This window comes from Lygodium microphyllum, chromosome 22, assembly GCF_053477565.2.
Source record: "Lygodium microphyllum isolate KBCC chromosome 22, Lygodium_microphyllum_v1.1.10, whole genome shotgun sequence".
In the NCBI taxonomy this organism is placed as follows: domain Eukaryota; kingdom Viridiplantae; phylum Streptophyta; class Polypodiopsida; order Schizaeales; family Lygodiaceae; genus Lygodium; species Lygodium microphyllum.
In genome coordinates, this window is record NC_141156.1 from 14,756,821 (window position 1) to 14,769,704 (window position 12,884).

Below are 12,884 nucleotides of genomic sequence, written 5' to 3' on the forward strand. Positions count from 1 at the left end.
AACATGAAAAAAATATGAATTTTTTAAACAAATTTGTATCTATCTAACATATTATTACCATATTTTTTAATTAATTCTATATAGGTGTGGTGGTAGTCCTTGTCTTAGGAGGATGGTCTTCGCAGTCTATGCAAAATGAAAATGTTGGTTCAAAGGAAGTTATTGCATGAGAGGGAGGGGAATTTCAATTTATGGGCCTCCTTATGTGCAAGAATGGCCGAGGAGTATGCATTCCTACATATAGGCATTGGGGACTTACTTAGAACCATACTTTGAAACGAGGTAAAATTGATTCCAGATGATCCATCCCTGTGTGATGAGTTTCTTGCATCATACAGTAAGAAGTCGAGCTTGGTTCATGGTGCTTCCATGGTTTTGACACCTCGCAGGTTAGGGAAGGGTTTGTCTCTTCCCTACAAAGGAGAGCCCTTTGTTACAGCTAGACAATTATTCTCCAATTATGAGATTTTCAAGCTATTACAAAAGCAGACCAAAGAGATTCTAGATGTCAAGAAAGTGATAAACACTTCAGGAGTATCTTTTTCCATGATCACTGATCCTCTTTGGAAGTTAGTCTGCCAGTTTCTCCAAGACAGATTTATGCCTACCAAAACACCATCCCATTACTTGTCCAAAGAACTCTTTACCGCTTCCAAGATGGTGTTAAAAGGAGTGGCTATTGATTGGAGTACTTACCTGCTTACAAAGATGGACTAACATTTTGTCAAAGTGACTAGAGGGAGTGTCACAAATGTCACTTATGGTTCTTACCTATATGCTTTCTTGACATACTTAGGCCTTAAGAAGGGTGTGCTACCACCTCCTCCATCTGATTCAATTCCTCCCCCTCCACCTTCAAAAGAGTCAGAACCTATTGACATAGAGGATCTTGATTCTTCTCCTCCATTGGTCATTCAATGGAAGCGCTTGAAGCGTGTGGCAGATAAAACTCCATCAATCCTTCCTTCAGTCACAATTCTTGCTACTTCTGGCATTGACCTCCCTGCTTACCTCACATGTAGCAATTTATTCAAGGCACATAGAGAGGGTTCTTTGGAAATATTAGTCCCTTCACTGAACAGTTTAGTGTCAGGAGATGCTATTCCATTCCTTTGTAATGACATCCAGAGTTCGATTGAACTTTCAGTGGGTAGCTTGTGTTCAACAGCTGTATGCTTCTTTCTATGAAGAATTGATGCAATCCAAAGACCAGTTGCATAAGGCAACCTCAGAGTTAGCCTCTGCTAAAGGCACACTTGCTGATCTATTTAAGCAGATGGAGCAACAGACCCAAATGATTGAGACCTAGAGAGAAGACATATCTTCTTTGAAGATTCAGTTAGCAGAAGCTCAGTCAGAGGTCACTAAAGTCTGGGAGGAGAAAGAGAGAATGTCCAAAGAAGCTCACGAGTTTCAGACTCTTTTAGATTAAAAACTGTCAGCCTTACAGACTGCTCATAATACAGTGAAATCACAAGCTTCCCAGATTAAGCAGTTGTAGGACCAACTGGCACAGTCACGGACCGTTCCTCCAAGCCCCAATGTGTCTATTATTCCTTCTATCTCTAAGCAGGATTGGCAGTTCTCAAAAGACATGCCACATTGTGTCCCTTGTTTCAAGATAAATTGGAAAGATTGTAGTCCAATATGGATTTGTTATGGTCTACATTTGAGCACTTTCAGGAGTATGTTCCTCCGGACCAACCATTCTTTCTTTGTCAACTATCAATTGTTGTTGCAGAAATTGGCCTTCTATATGAAGCTTTCAACGATGGATCTTCCTCTGCCAGAGGATGGTTGGAGCGCGGCTTGGTCTCATGGTTTGTTGACAGAAGTGGTTTGTATGGTTTTTGAAGATTCTATGACAACGGATACCATGTTGCTATCTTACATGTATCTACGAGGTGATCTGTTGATTTCAGATGATGTAGATTTGGCCTGGTATGTGGGGAATGTGGTTTTGCAAGCTGTCTTGTATGTCAACTATTTGGAGTTGCAGATAGAAGACGTGTTCCAGTGTTATTCTTCAAAAGTGGCTACTTGCCCTGACAATTCATGGCATTCAATGATTGATTCTATGGTCCTAAATCAATGCCAAAATACAACTTCTACTTATGTGCAAAGCACTAACCAACTGAGGGTGGATCTCCTAGCTTATCTTTCCAAAAACCATCCATTTGATTCATCCTTTTTTTATGCCTATCAAAGACGATCTGTCTTAGGTTCCTCTATTCCTAACCTATTGTACTATCAAAAAATGGCTCATCGTTATGATACTTATCTCTCCCTTTATCAATCCAACTCAGTAGCTATCTTACCTCTCCTTTTCCAACCTCAGGGTTTTCCTCAAATTCCTATATTTACTTATTGTTTTTTCATCGAAGATCGAGTTTTTCCCCCTTCTCCACCATGCCCTTCTCTATCTATTCATATACCTTCTACTTTTCCTGCTTATCAATTAGCACCTTTCCTAGCTGATTCCCTTAAATTTTCAGCCACTCCTTCTTTATCTTATTCCTCCTTTTATGATTTTGCCTACCTATCTCTTCATCCTCTTTTACTTATTCCACTTCCATCTCTCGCCACTTCTATTTCTCAACCCCCTCATTTGGTTAGTGAGTATGAAGGATTTGATCAGTAGATTCTAAGAAGAAGAGGATGGAGCTCGACTAATTCTCTCACGGGACCACAAATTAACTGGCCAATAATTCCAGGGGACTGAACAACTGCCAGTCAAGCATACCAGAATTACCTTCATTTTGTTCACCAATATTCACAATCTCTAGATTCTTTAGTGAGATTGATAGCTCATTTTGCTTGGTATCTAGCATACATGCACAAGCATTCCCATAATGATCAAAAGGCCATTCCAAAGATTTGTATGAATGTCAATGTGAACATTGATCCCCAACAGTTGGATGTCCTATATTTTCATGCCCTATGTCTACCTAGCAAATACCTTATTTTGCTAGAAAGGATGTTATATGCAGTTCTTTCAAAATCCTCCAAAGACATTTGTGGATGAGTCCTTCCTTATGGATCGTTTTCGAAACCACCAAGCCTTCAAAAGGGATCACCTTCATTGATGCCTTTGCAATGTATTTTGGATCATTCTTAATGATAAATATATCTTTTTTTTGAGGTGTCATTCAAATGGTTGTGTTTTGTGTGTGTGTTGCAATAATTGTATGTGGTGAGTTCGTGCTGGTTGAATAATTTGTTCGAGAGCTCTTTTCAAACTATTGATGGTGATGGTGGATGGAAATCCTATGGTGGAAAGCTGAAGATGAACCTCTTATATCCTTTACAAATTTGTTATGACTTTTAAATGATTATCGGATGAGTTAATGAATAATGAAGTTTTCCTTTAGTAGTTTTTTCTAGAGAATCAGGTGATAAGTTGGGATCGTTGTTTGGCGAGATTGTTGAAGATCCTACAAGAGATCAAAATTGAGCTCTTTAGTGAAATCATATTATTCTTTTCCTTAGATCACGAGGACGCTTCCTTTCTAAGTGTGGGGATATGTTGAGAGTGGAAAAAGACTGAATTTTTGAGTGATTTTTGTTGTTTTTGAGGACTGAATGATTGATTTTTTATGGCTTTAGAGTGATGTATGGTTGTTAATAGAAGTGTTTGAGAGTGTTTTGGATTATATTGATTATGTTTTGGAAGTTCATGATGATTCTCAGTAGAGATATGAAGCTCTGTGATGTTCTAATAGGTTCTGTATAGCTTCTGTTTTGTTCTGATTCTCTTCTGTATGAAGCATGGATTGATGATTGATGAAGATTAAGATCTTTTGAAAGTTTATTGAATAGTTTTTTATAATTTGGAATGGTTTTAGTATGAGTTATGAGGATCTACTATTTTCTGATGACCTTCTGTAACCCTCTGTAGACCTTCTGTAGAGCCTCTGTCTCTGCTCTGTAATTGTTTTGTATTTGCTCTGGTACTGTATTGTATTGTTCTATAGAATGTATGTGTGACTTTGGGAAAGTTTTCTAACTTTTGGAAAGATTTAATCTAAGTTCAAAAGAGCTAAAACAAATGGAAGAAGCAGCTGCTGAAGACTGAAGAGAAGACTGGAGTGACAGTAACAGTAATGAGCTATGAAGAGACACTGTGGTGACTCGGGTGCCTCTTCACATCAGACATACCTCTTGGGAGGTGCATCCACGACCTAAGAAGGATTATTGAGAGTTATTAGGAGAGTATTGTAGTGAGGAGATGATGTACTATTGAGAGAGAGAGAGAGAGAGAGAGAGAGAGAGAGAGAGAGAAAGAGCTAGAGATAGCCAATTCTATCAAAACAGTGTAACTATATATGAGAGATTGAGAGAGAGAACTATGAAGACATTGAAGATGAATACTATGTGATTGATTTCCATTAAAAGATGGTGTATTCTTTTATATTATTTGTTCTATTGAAGGATTTTATGAAGATGTTGAAGATTATGGTTGATTCTATCAAATCCGTGGGAGATATCTACTATGATGCTGTGTGAAGATTTGTTGTTTTCTTTGTTTTGGTAATCAAAAGAATGAAATAAAAGCTTTTTGATGTTACAAGATAGATTTTCTTGCAGTAGAATCTCCTTTTCCTTGGTGTTCCTCTTGGGACTCCAATATATATATATATATATATATAGGAGGTTTAAATGTTTAGATGTTCATAACTTCATGTTCTGAAACATTGGGAAATAAGGTCGACTAAAGTTTGTGTGGTTGAAATTCTATTTTAAAATCCTCGTTAATGTCTTGCTAAAAATCATAAAATAATATATTTATTTTCATGTGTAAATGTCTATTTATAGAAAAAAAATTCCCATAGTTCCACATAGGTGTATGTGATTTTACATGGAATATTTAACACAATTGTAATGCCATGTCAACCTTTACATCTTTGCTTCCATTTTATTGTAGTGCTTAAAAATTATGCTAACTAAGAATCAACTTGTTAAATACTTAAGAAAATAAAATTCAACTTTAGTTGGATACTTTTTTAAAGAAATATAATAGGAGATAGAAGCAATGATAGCTTCATGCATAATAGGGTTACAAAGTGTTAAAAAGCAAATTTTTATGGTTGTGGTGTTACCATTTTTATATCTCAAATGTCATGGTTATCTTAATCTAGAAATCAATGCTTCCAAAAGATCCAAAGAAAAAAGAGAGTATGTCAGTTAAATTCATTGGGATTCTCACACCAATGTGCCTTAACATCTTACAAAATGCACGAAAAACTCACCTTGTGAAGTGTGGATTCTGCACTCTCGCTAGTGTTAGGCGTTTTTAAAAATCTCTCAAGCATATGATAGGGCAAAGATTTGAGTGAAGTGCCCCATTTTCGGAGGGATTTTAGACAAGGGATCAAAGATAGAAGGAAGTAGAGAAAAGAGAAGAAAAAGAATAGACAAGAGGTACACAATATAAATACAAAGCTCAATGAATCAAAGCACTATGTATTGATAGAACCTGAGAAAATAAACAAATCCTTTTCTAGGACTACTCAAAAGCAATCTCCAAGCATTAGATCTCCTAGAGCTCCCTGGTAGATAAAAAATGTGCACCAAACATTAGCTTTTTCTCTACTACTCGGACTGCAAATCTGATGGTTCCGTTGACTCCGAAAGGGTTGGGGGGTAAAACCCTAGGATATCTAGTTGGAATTCTTCCACATCACTCCTTCTTCTCCCTGTGCGGAGTGCTTGTTGCCTAAAAACTATGATCGCGCACCGCGCTAATTCGTAATTCCTTCTTTTGGATGAGATCTCTCAAAACAAGCTAAAAAACCACTTGCTTTTTGCACATCACTCTATTCTAGAAAATTTCTACATCTTTTTTGGATATTTATAAAAATAAATATCCAAAATAGACTAAAATTATCTAAAAATATCGTATTTTTGAACTAGCCATACTATGGACACTAGCACTAATGGCTAAGATGGCATTTACTCTCTTGATTCATAAGAAAGCAAGACGATGATGCACTCTAGGTTTTTCACACTGTGTATGCGTAGTGGCATGACATCGTTTATGTCGGATGGCTCCTCAAGGAAGTTTATCAAGGCTCTAAGATTTTAAATTTTCTATGAGCGTAAAAGGAATGTAATCACATACGGCCCAATCTTACGGGGTTGGGGGTTTAAAGACCACTGGAGGTATTTTGTCCACTCCAGTGAGAGTGATAGTTTTGTATAAATTTATGAATTACAATTTCTTGAAGAGTTTTATTGTGCTTTAAGGCTATGCTAATGTAGCTCGTGCAATGGAATAATAAAGAAAATTAGTTTCAGATGCCCAAACAATGTGGTAACATGCCTTGCTTAATTAGGTAACTAAGGTAAGCATGTCAGGGAAAGTTGAAGGACGTGATCTTGATTATCAACTTTCTATATTTGGATGGATGAAATAAGTTAGGTAATTTTTCTAAAAGCTATACAAAGCTATTAGAATGTGACACCTAATTTAGTATGATAGAATTAGCTTAACATCACCTTTGGAGATTGGAGTGTGGTTGAGTAGCACTAATCATAATGATTGTGGAAGTCTAAAAGATCACACAAAGATAGCTCTAATCTTTTTGAACCAAGTGGAGTATCGATCCACTCTCACCTTTGCTTGGTTGCAAAGTAACCCTTCTTAGGTGGGTGTTAGAGTATTGTTATGGATTATCATTGTTGGAAATCGATATTGCAAATCAATACAAATCTCTATAGCCTCTTTTCCTCACAAGGAATGATAGTATTATTGTCCTTTCGACATTGAACATATAAATTGGGTGTATTATCTTTGGAAGCATTTATAGGGCTTTTACAAGAGAGAGATATTTATTTCATGAGGCTTTCAAAGGAAAAGCTCTTCCTCAAGGATAATTCACACATCATAAACTACATATGTCAATTCTTTTGGTACCCTAACACTCTCAACATAAGAAGTAAACTATAAGATGAAGGTCCATTTATCCTAGAATGTCCATGATATCACCTCTTTGTGAGGACTCCCATACATGATTATGGACATGATTGTAGGAGCAAGATCTAAGATCAAATAGAGAGTCATTTTTTCAACTCGTTTACAAGGTAGTTATAAGAATGCAAGAGATTTATTCATGGACTACTTGGAGATATGCTATTGTATCAATAATTCCATTGGGGAGGGTTTTAGGGATTATAACTTGAGTGATAGTTTTTGTTACAATGAAACGGTCATGTTTGGAGCAAGATTCAAAGAGAATTTCAAAGAGGATAAACTTAACGTACAAACTTGAGGTTTGGGACACATCACAAAATACATAAGCTTATTCTTCTTGTGACCCTTTACCATCTGGTCGAGGATGCCACCCATGGACCCCCCTTTAGGGGAAATATATTTGTTTGATTCTACTATATTGAATAGTTGACCAATTCTACTTTTCCATCCTTGATCAAATCATGCACATAGTAATATTGAATAGTTGACCAATTCTACTTTTCCATCCTTGATCAAATCATGCACATAGTAATATTGGATTTTTGGTACTCGTACAAAACACTAGATTTTTGGCAATGGTGATGCAATGCTCATTGTTGTATCTTAGCAGTGTTGGATCTTCATCCTGCACTCCCATATGGCATAGGATTCTCCTTAACCATACTACTTCACAAGCAACATACAAAGCTACCTTGTACTCTACTTCAGTATAAGATAAGGCCATTCTTGGTTGTTTGTCTACTTGTTACTTTTTATGGTTTTACTTGCTTTATTTAAATGAAGGGGAAGGGTGTTTCAACTTTCTAACTTACATCTCTACTATATGGACAAACAAGAGAAATAATTTTACTATAGAGGTAAGTGCACACCCCCCCCCCCTCGAGGAGTTCCCTGTCGCACCCGAATGGAAATCGCAAAAAAAAAGATTTTTAAAATGTATGTTTTAAATATACATGTATATACTATGGTTGTGTGTGTGTGTGTGTGTGTGTGTGTGTGTGTGTGTGTGTGTGCTACTAATATGATAAGATATTTAATAATTTATCAATTATACATTAAGATACGATACAATATTTAATAACTTTTAATAATAAAATAAGCTATCTTTAGATAATATATTAAAATATTAATAAATTCAACATTTAATATGTATAATATTTGATATGGTATATAAAGGTATAGATAAAAATATTTACATGAAACTATATATTTATATATACAAATTTACTATTAATACATTAATATAATTAATATAATATTAAAAATTATGTTATGATTTTAATAAATTTAATATTTAATATTATAATAGGTGATGAACATATTATTCATATATTTAAATATACATTAAGATACGATGTATAATTTTATATCTTAACATATTATGAACTTACACACACACACACACATACATACTTCTATACATACATACATATATTAATGTATAAATGTGTGTGTGTGCTAACATACATACATATAAACATAAATAAATAAATTTATTACTTGCTCACAATCATATAGAGACTCTCACCTATATGCATGTCAACCTTATCAATGTATGGCCCTCTATTTGGAGCATTGGCCTCATTGCTACTGCTTTCTCTCTCTCTTTCTTATCACACACACACACACACACACACATCTCTCTCTCTCTCTCTCTCTCTCTCTCTCTCTCTCTCTCTCTCTCTCTCTCTCTCTCTCTCTCTCTCTCTCTCTCTCTCTCTCTCTCTCTCTCTCTCTCTCTCTCTCTCTCTCCATCAACAAGGTGATGGTGCAGTGCTTCATGTCACACCCTATTTCCTACATGCGATTGCTTGAGGACAAGACATTGCAAGAGGTATCATGCATGGATATACCACCCTCCTTTCCTTATTTTACACTATTCAATGGCTTGTTGGAGGACAAGGCATTGCAAGAGGCATCATGCATGGCTTGCTCAAGGACAAGACATTGCAGGAGGCATCATGCATGGCTTGAGGTCTTTGCCTAAACCACCCTTCTTTCCTTCTTTTACACTCTTTAATGAGTTGCTTCTTTCCATCCTTTATACTCTTGAGTATGTTGCCAATCCTTCCTTAAATGTCATGATCTACCCATGTACCTTTAATTGTCCCACTCTCTTTCTTATTACAAATCATACATTGTATGTGTATTTGCACTATCTTTGAGCATGTTTTGCAGTCCTTATGAACACATTACGCACTATGATTTCCAATGGACAAACTTAAACATCAATGCAGATCTTGAGAACTTTGGAAACAACATTATATGTAAAGTTTACTCAATCTATAATAGGAAGAGCACAAATGTTCATTATTTACATAGGTATTTATTACAACTTTTATTGAGAATGCATATAATTCCTTTGAAGTTCGAATGATAAAACTAGAAATGCATGAAATTTTTGGGCTTATGGTTTTTTTTTTTGTTTGGGGGGAGGGGGGCACAGAGAGAGAGAGAGAGAGAGAGAGAGAGAGAGAGATCCTCTGAGCTTTAGTGCAAAGCACTGAGACAACACTAGCATGAAACACCAAGAGAAATGTGTTAACCAATAGCAATAATGGTGCTTCAAAGTTTGGTGTGAAGCGCCAAACTTAAACTGGTGTGTAGCACCAGCCCCCGCATGAAGTACCGGGAGGAAACTAGGCATAGAATGCCTAGTGCCAATTACTCACATGCATATGTTGTAGCCTCTTTTTCAAGTCTACAAGTAATTTCAATATGGATGATACACCTTTTATAATGTAAACCTCCATACGAGTAGTTCCCATCTATGAAAGTCATGTTTGGCCCATTGGAGCTATGTGAGGCTGTAAGGATAGTTAGAACTTGTGAAGATGATGCAAAATTGTGGTAAAGTTCAGCACGGAGGGTAACATTATGCCGTATCATACCATGTGGAAGGGTTGAAAGTTGGATTAGATGGTAATCAAAAGGGTTAGCACTAGGAAAATGGCTTAAAAACTAGACGTGGCTTGGAGAGAGTGCATGATGAATGTTTACCACCGAGCTACTTTTGTTGCTGGGTTGTGAAGGGTCCACTTAGGTCGACGAGAAGAAGACCGCGTGCAAAATGCACGAGGCCTAAAACAGGGGTAACGTTCATGTGATCATCTCAACTTTCAAGGGAGGAATGTAACGTGAGATCGTGGAAGCTTCCAAATCCCACATGCCCAATTGCCCAAGGCTTTCCAACCCCAACCGAGGTTAACTCAAAAGCTGTGATTAGCTTTGCGATGGCGCGCACCTCCACAATAATTAGAGATATATATGCGCCATGACGAGAGAGAGAGAGAGAGAGAGAGTGAGAGGGTGCATGCATTGGACCTTTCCATCCAAGTTGCTTTAATCCGCTTAGCACGCACTATGGAAATTGGCACACAACAAAAACCGCTTTCCAAAGTCAAATGATTAATAACTAAATAGCTACTCCTCCAAGGATTAAGTTTAATAGCTAACCACCAGCATTGGCCTTTTATGAGAGAGAGAGAGAGAGAGAGAGAGAGAGAGAGAGAGAGAGAATATTCCTTTTGAAAATTTCTTCCTACCTTGCATCATTGCCTTTACCCTCTCGATTAGTTTCATATGCAATGCTCATTCCAAGTCCACTTTGCGGAAACTGTATTAATCCATTAGCTACTCATCCTTTACTCACTGTAACACTAGTTGATCTTAACATAAATGTTATTACATCCTAGAATTTCTTAATCATGTATAGCTTATAAATATAGTCCTCAATTGCTACATTCAAAAACCAAAAAGCAACTTTAAAACCATGAAGTTCACCCAACTTGTTTGCTAAGCACCCTCTCCACGAAAGTGGATGCTTCTCTCAATTAAGGATTAAGAACTTACTAATTCAAACCTCCTTACAACTTGGACATTCTTGGAATCCAAGACTTCAGAGCTATTATAAGTGGCATGGAAAATCAAATATAGTAACTTTTGTGGCATATCAAATTTTAAAATCCCAGTTTTCCAATGTAGGCTTATCAAGTTTTGATATTTCCATAGCAAAATGTTCATTCTAACGTATTTGCACTCCTATAATTAAACATCTCTCTCTCTCTCTCTCTCTCTCTCTCTCTCTCTCTCTCTCTCTCTCTCTCTCTCTCTCTCTCTCTCTCTCTCTCTCTCTCTCTCTCGTTGGATATTTTGAAATGTGAGATTTTACATCTATTATGGAAAACTCAAGATATAACTTTCATTGCAAACGGACTCCCTTAAATACTATTTTTGCAATACAAGCTTGCCATGTTTTGATCCATAAGAAAAACACTCTAGCTAGCTTATACCCTTATACTTTTGTGTGTGTGTGTGTGTGTGTGCGCGCGCGCGTTATAAACTCAACATTGCTAACAACTACATCTCATAGTTTTTCCAATTGATTCAATTAGGAAATACATGCAAAGCTTTATCAAAATTACAAGGACACATATAGCTTGAGGTTATGAAGAAAATACTCATATTGCATGCGTTGAAGTCGCTTTTAAAAATTACATCTAATTGCACATTTGTGGGGCCCTCGTATAGGAGATGTCGTTTTTATTGGAGAGTCTTTGCAAATAGGCTTTTATCTCCTGATAATTTACCGAGCCTGTGAAAAATGCCATAGGACACCTTTTTGAAAAGAGAAAGCCCCATGACAAGTTAGGTAAATTGATTATTAAAGGGGCTAGGAGGAGGGGGTGGGGACTTGGGGGGGAGATTGGTGTGTGGAGGTGTGTGCTAAAAAGGGCTCATTGATATTAATCTCCTTCCACCATCTTCTCCAATAGCACTTCTAGCTCGATTGATTTTAAGGGGTTGTGCATGAAGGCCATGAAACTCTAGAATGGTCTCACAAGACCTTTGCCTAAAATATTGAAATGGAGTACAAATATTGATTCAGGTCATAGTCACTATTTGTTTGGGTAACTCCCCTTTACCTTTTACAAAATCCAAGCATTTAATTCTTTGAGCATTTACAAATGGAACCACTAACTTTAGGGCTCTTTTCAAGCTTGGCCATGGTGCCAAGAACATATATTGATATGGATATAAACGAAGCCACTAGGGAGCAATTTTCATTGTAAGCTAGTGGACCTTATAAATCCACAAATGCAGTTCACTTGAAGTTTAGTATGGTGGACCCTATGATTCCACAAATAGAAGTTTAGTATGAAAACGTAAAGTGTCTCATCCTTGGTACCTAATCATGTGTGCACAATTTTTCCTATGGGATAGACCAAATAATGTGCAATTCCTTACAAAGGAATGGTCAGTAGATATCTTTGCAACCACTGAGATTTGGTACCCAAGTCCTTCCATTAAACTATGTAAGCTCTAGTAGTTGGAATATTGTAAAGCTCTTTTAAAGGTGAACATGATATTAATTCACCACATGTAATGTATACACTCCACAATTAAATCCCTTGTGGCCATGACTAAGAAAGCTTGATATCATGCTAATTAAAGCAAAGCCTTGAGAGACACTTAAATAAATTGTCAATATGGCATATCATTCACATTCATGAAACATTGGAATGAGTCATACAACATTACTTTTGTTATCTTTGGTAGCATAATTTGTATTATCCACCTCTACATGCATGATACATCCTATCAAGCCCAACAAGGGGGGTGCAAGACCAATGTACAAGAGGTAGCATAATCCATATGTTGTATCTCTACATGCATTATACATCCTATGATGCCTAAAAGAGGGTGCAAGAGGAATGTACAATTGATAATGAAAAAAAAAACCAAAATTTTCACATTGTTCTTTTTAAGGGAAGATTTCACAACATATCATTTTAATTTTAGGATATTATGAGGCAAATATGAGTCTCATGTTGAAAATATGTGGTTTGCTCAATGTATTTATTAAATATAGTCATGTTCTCACTTGAACAATTCTTTGAGATCAAATCTC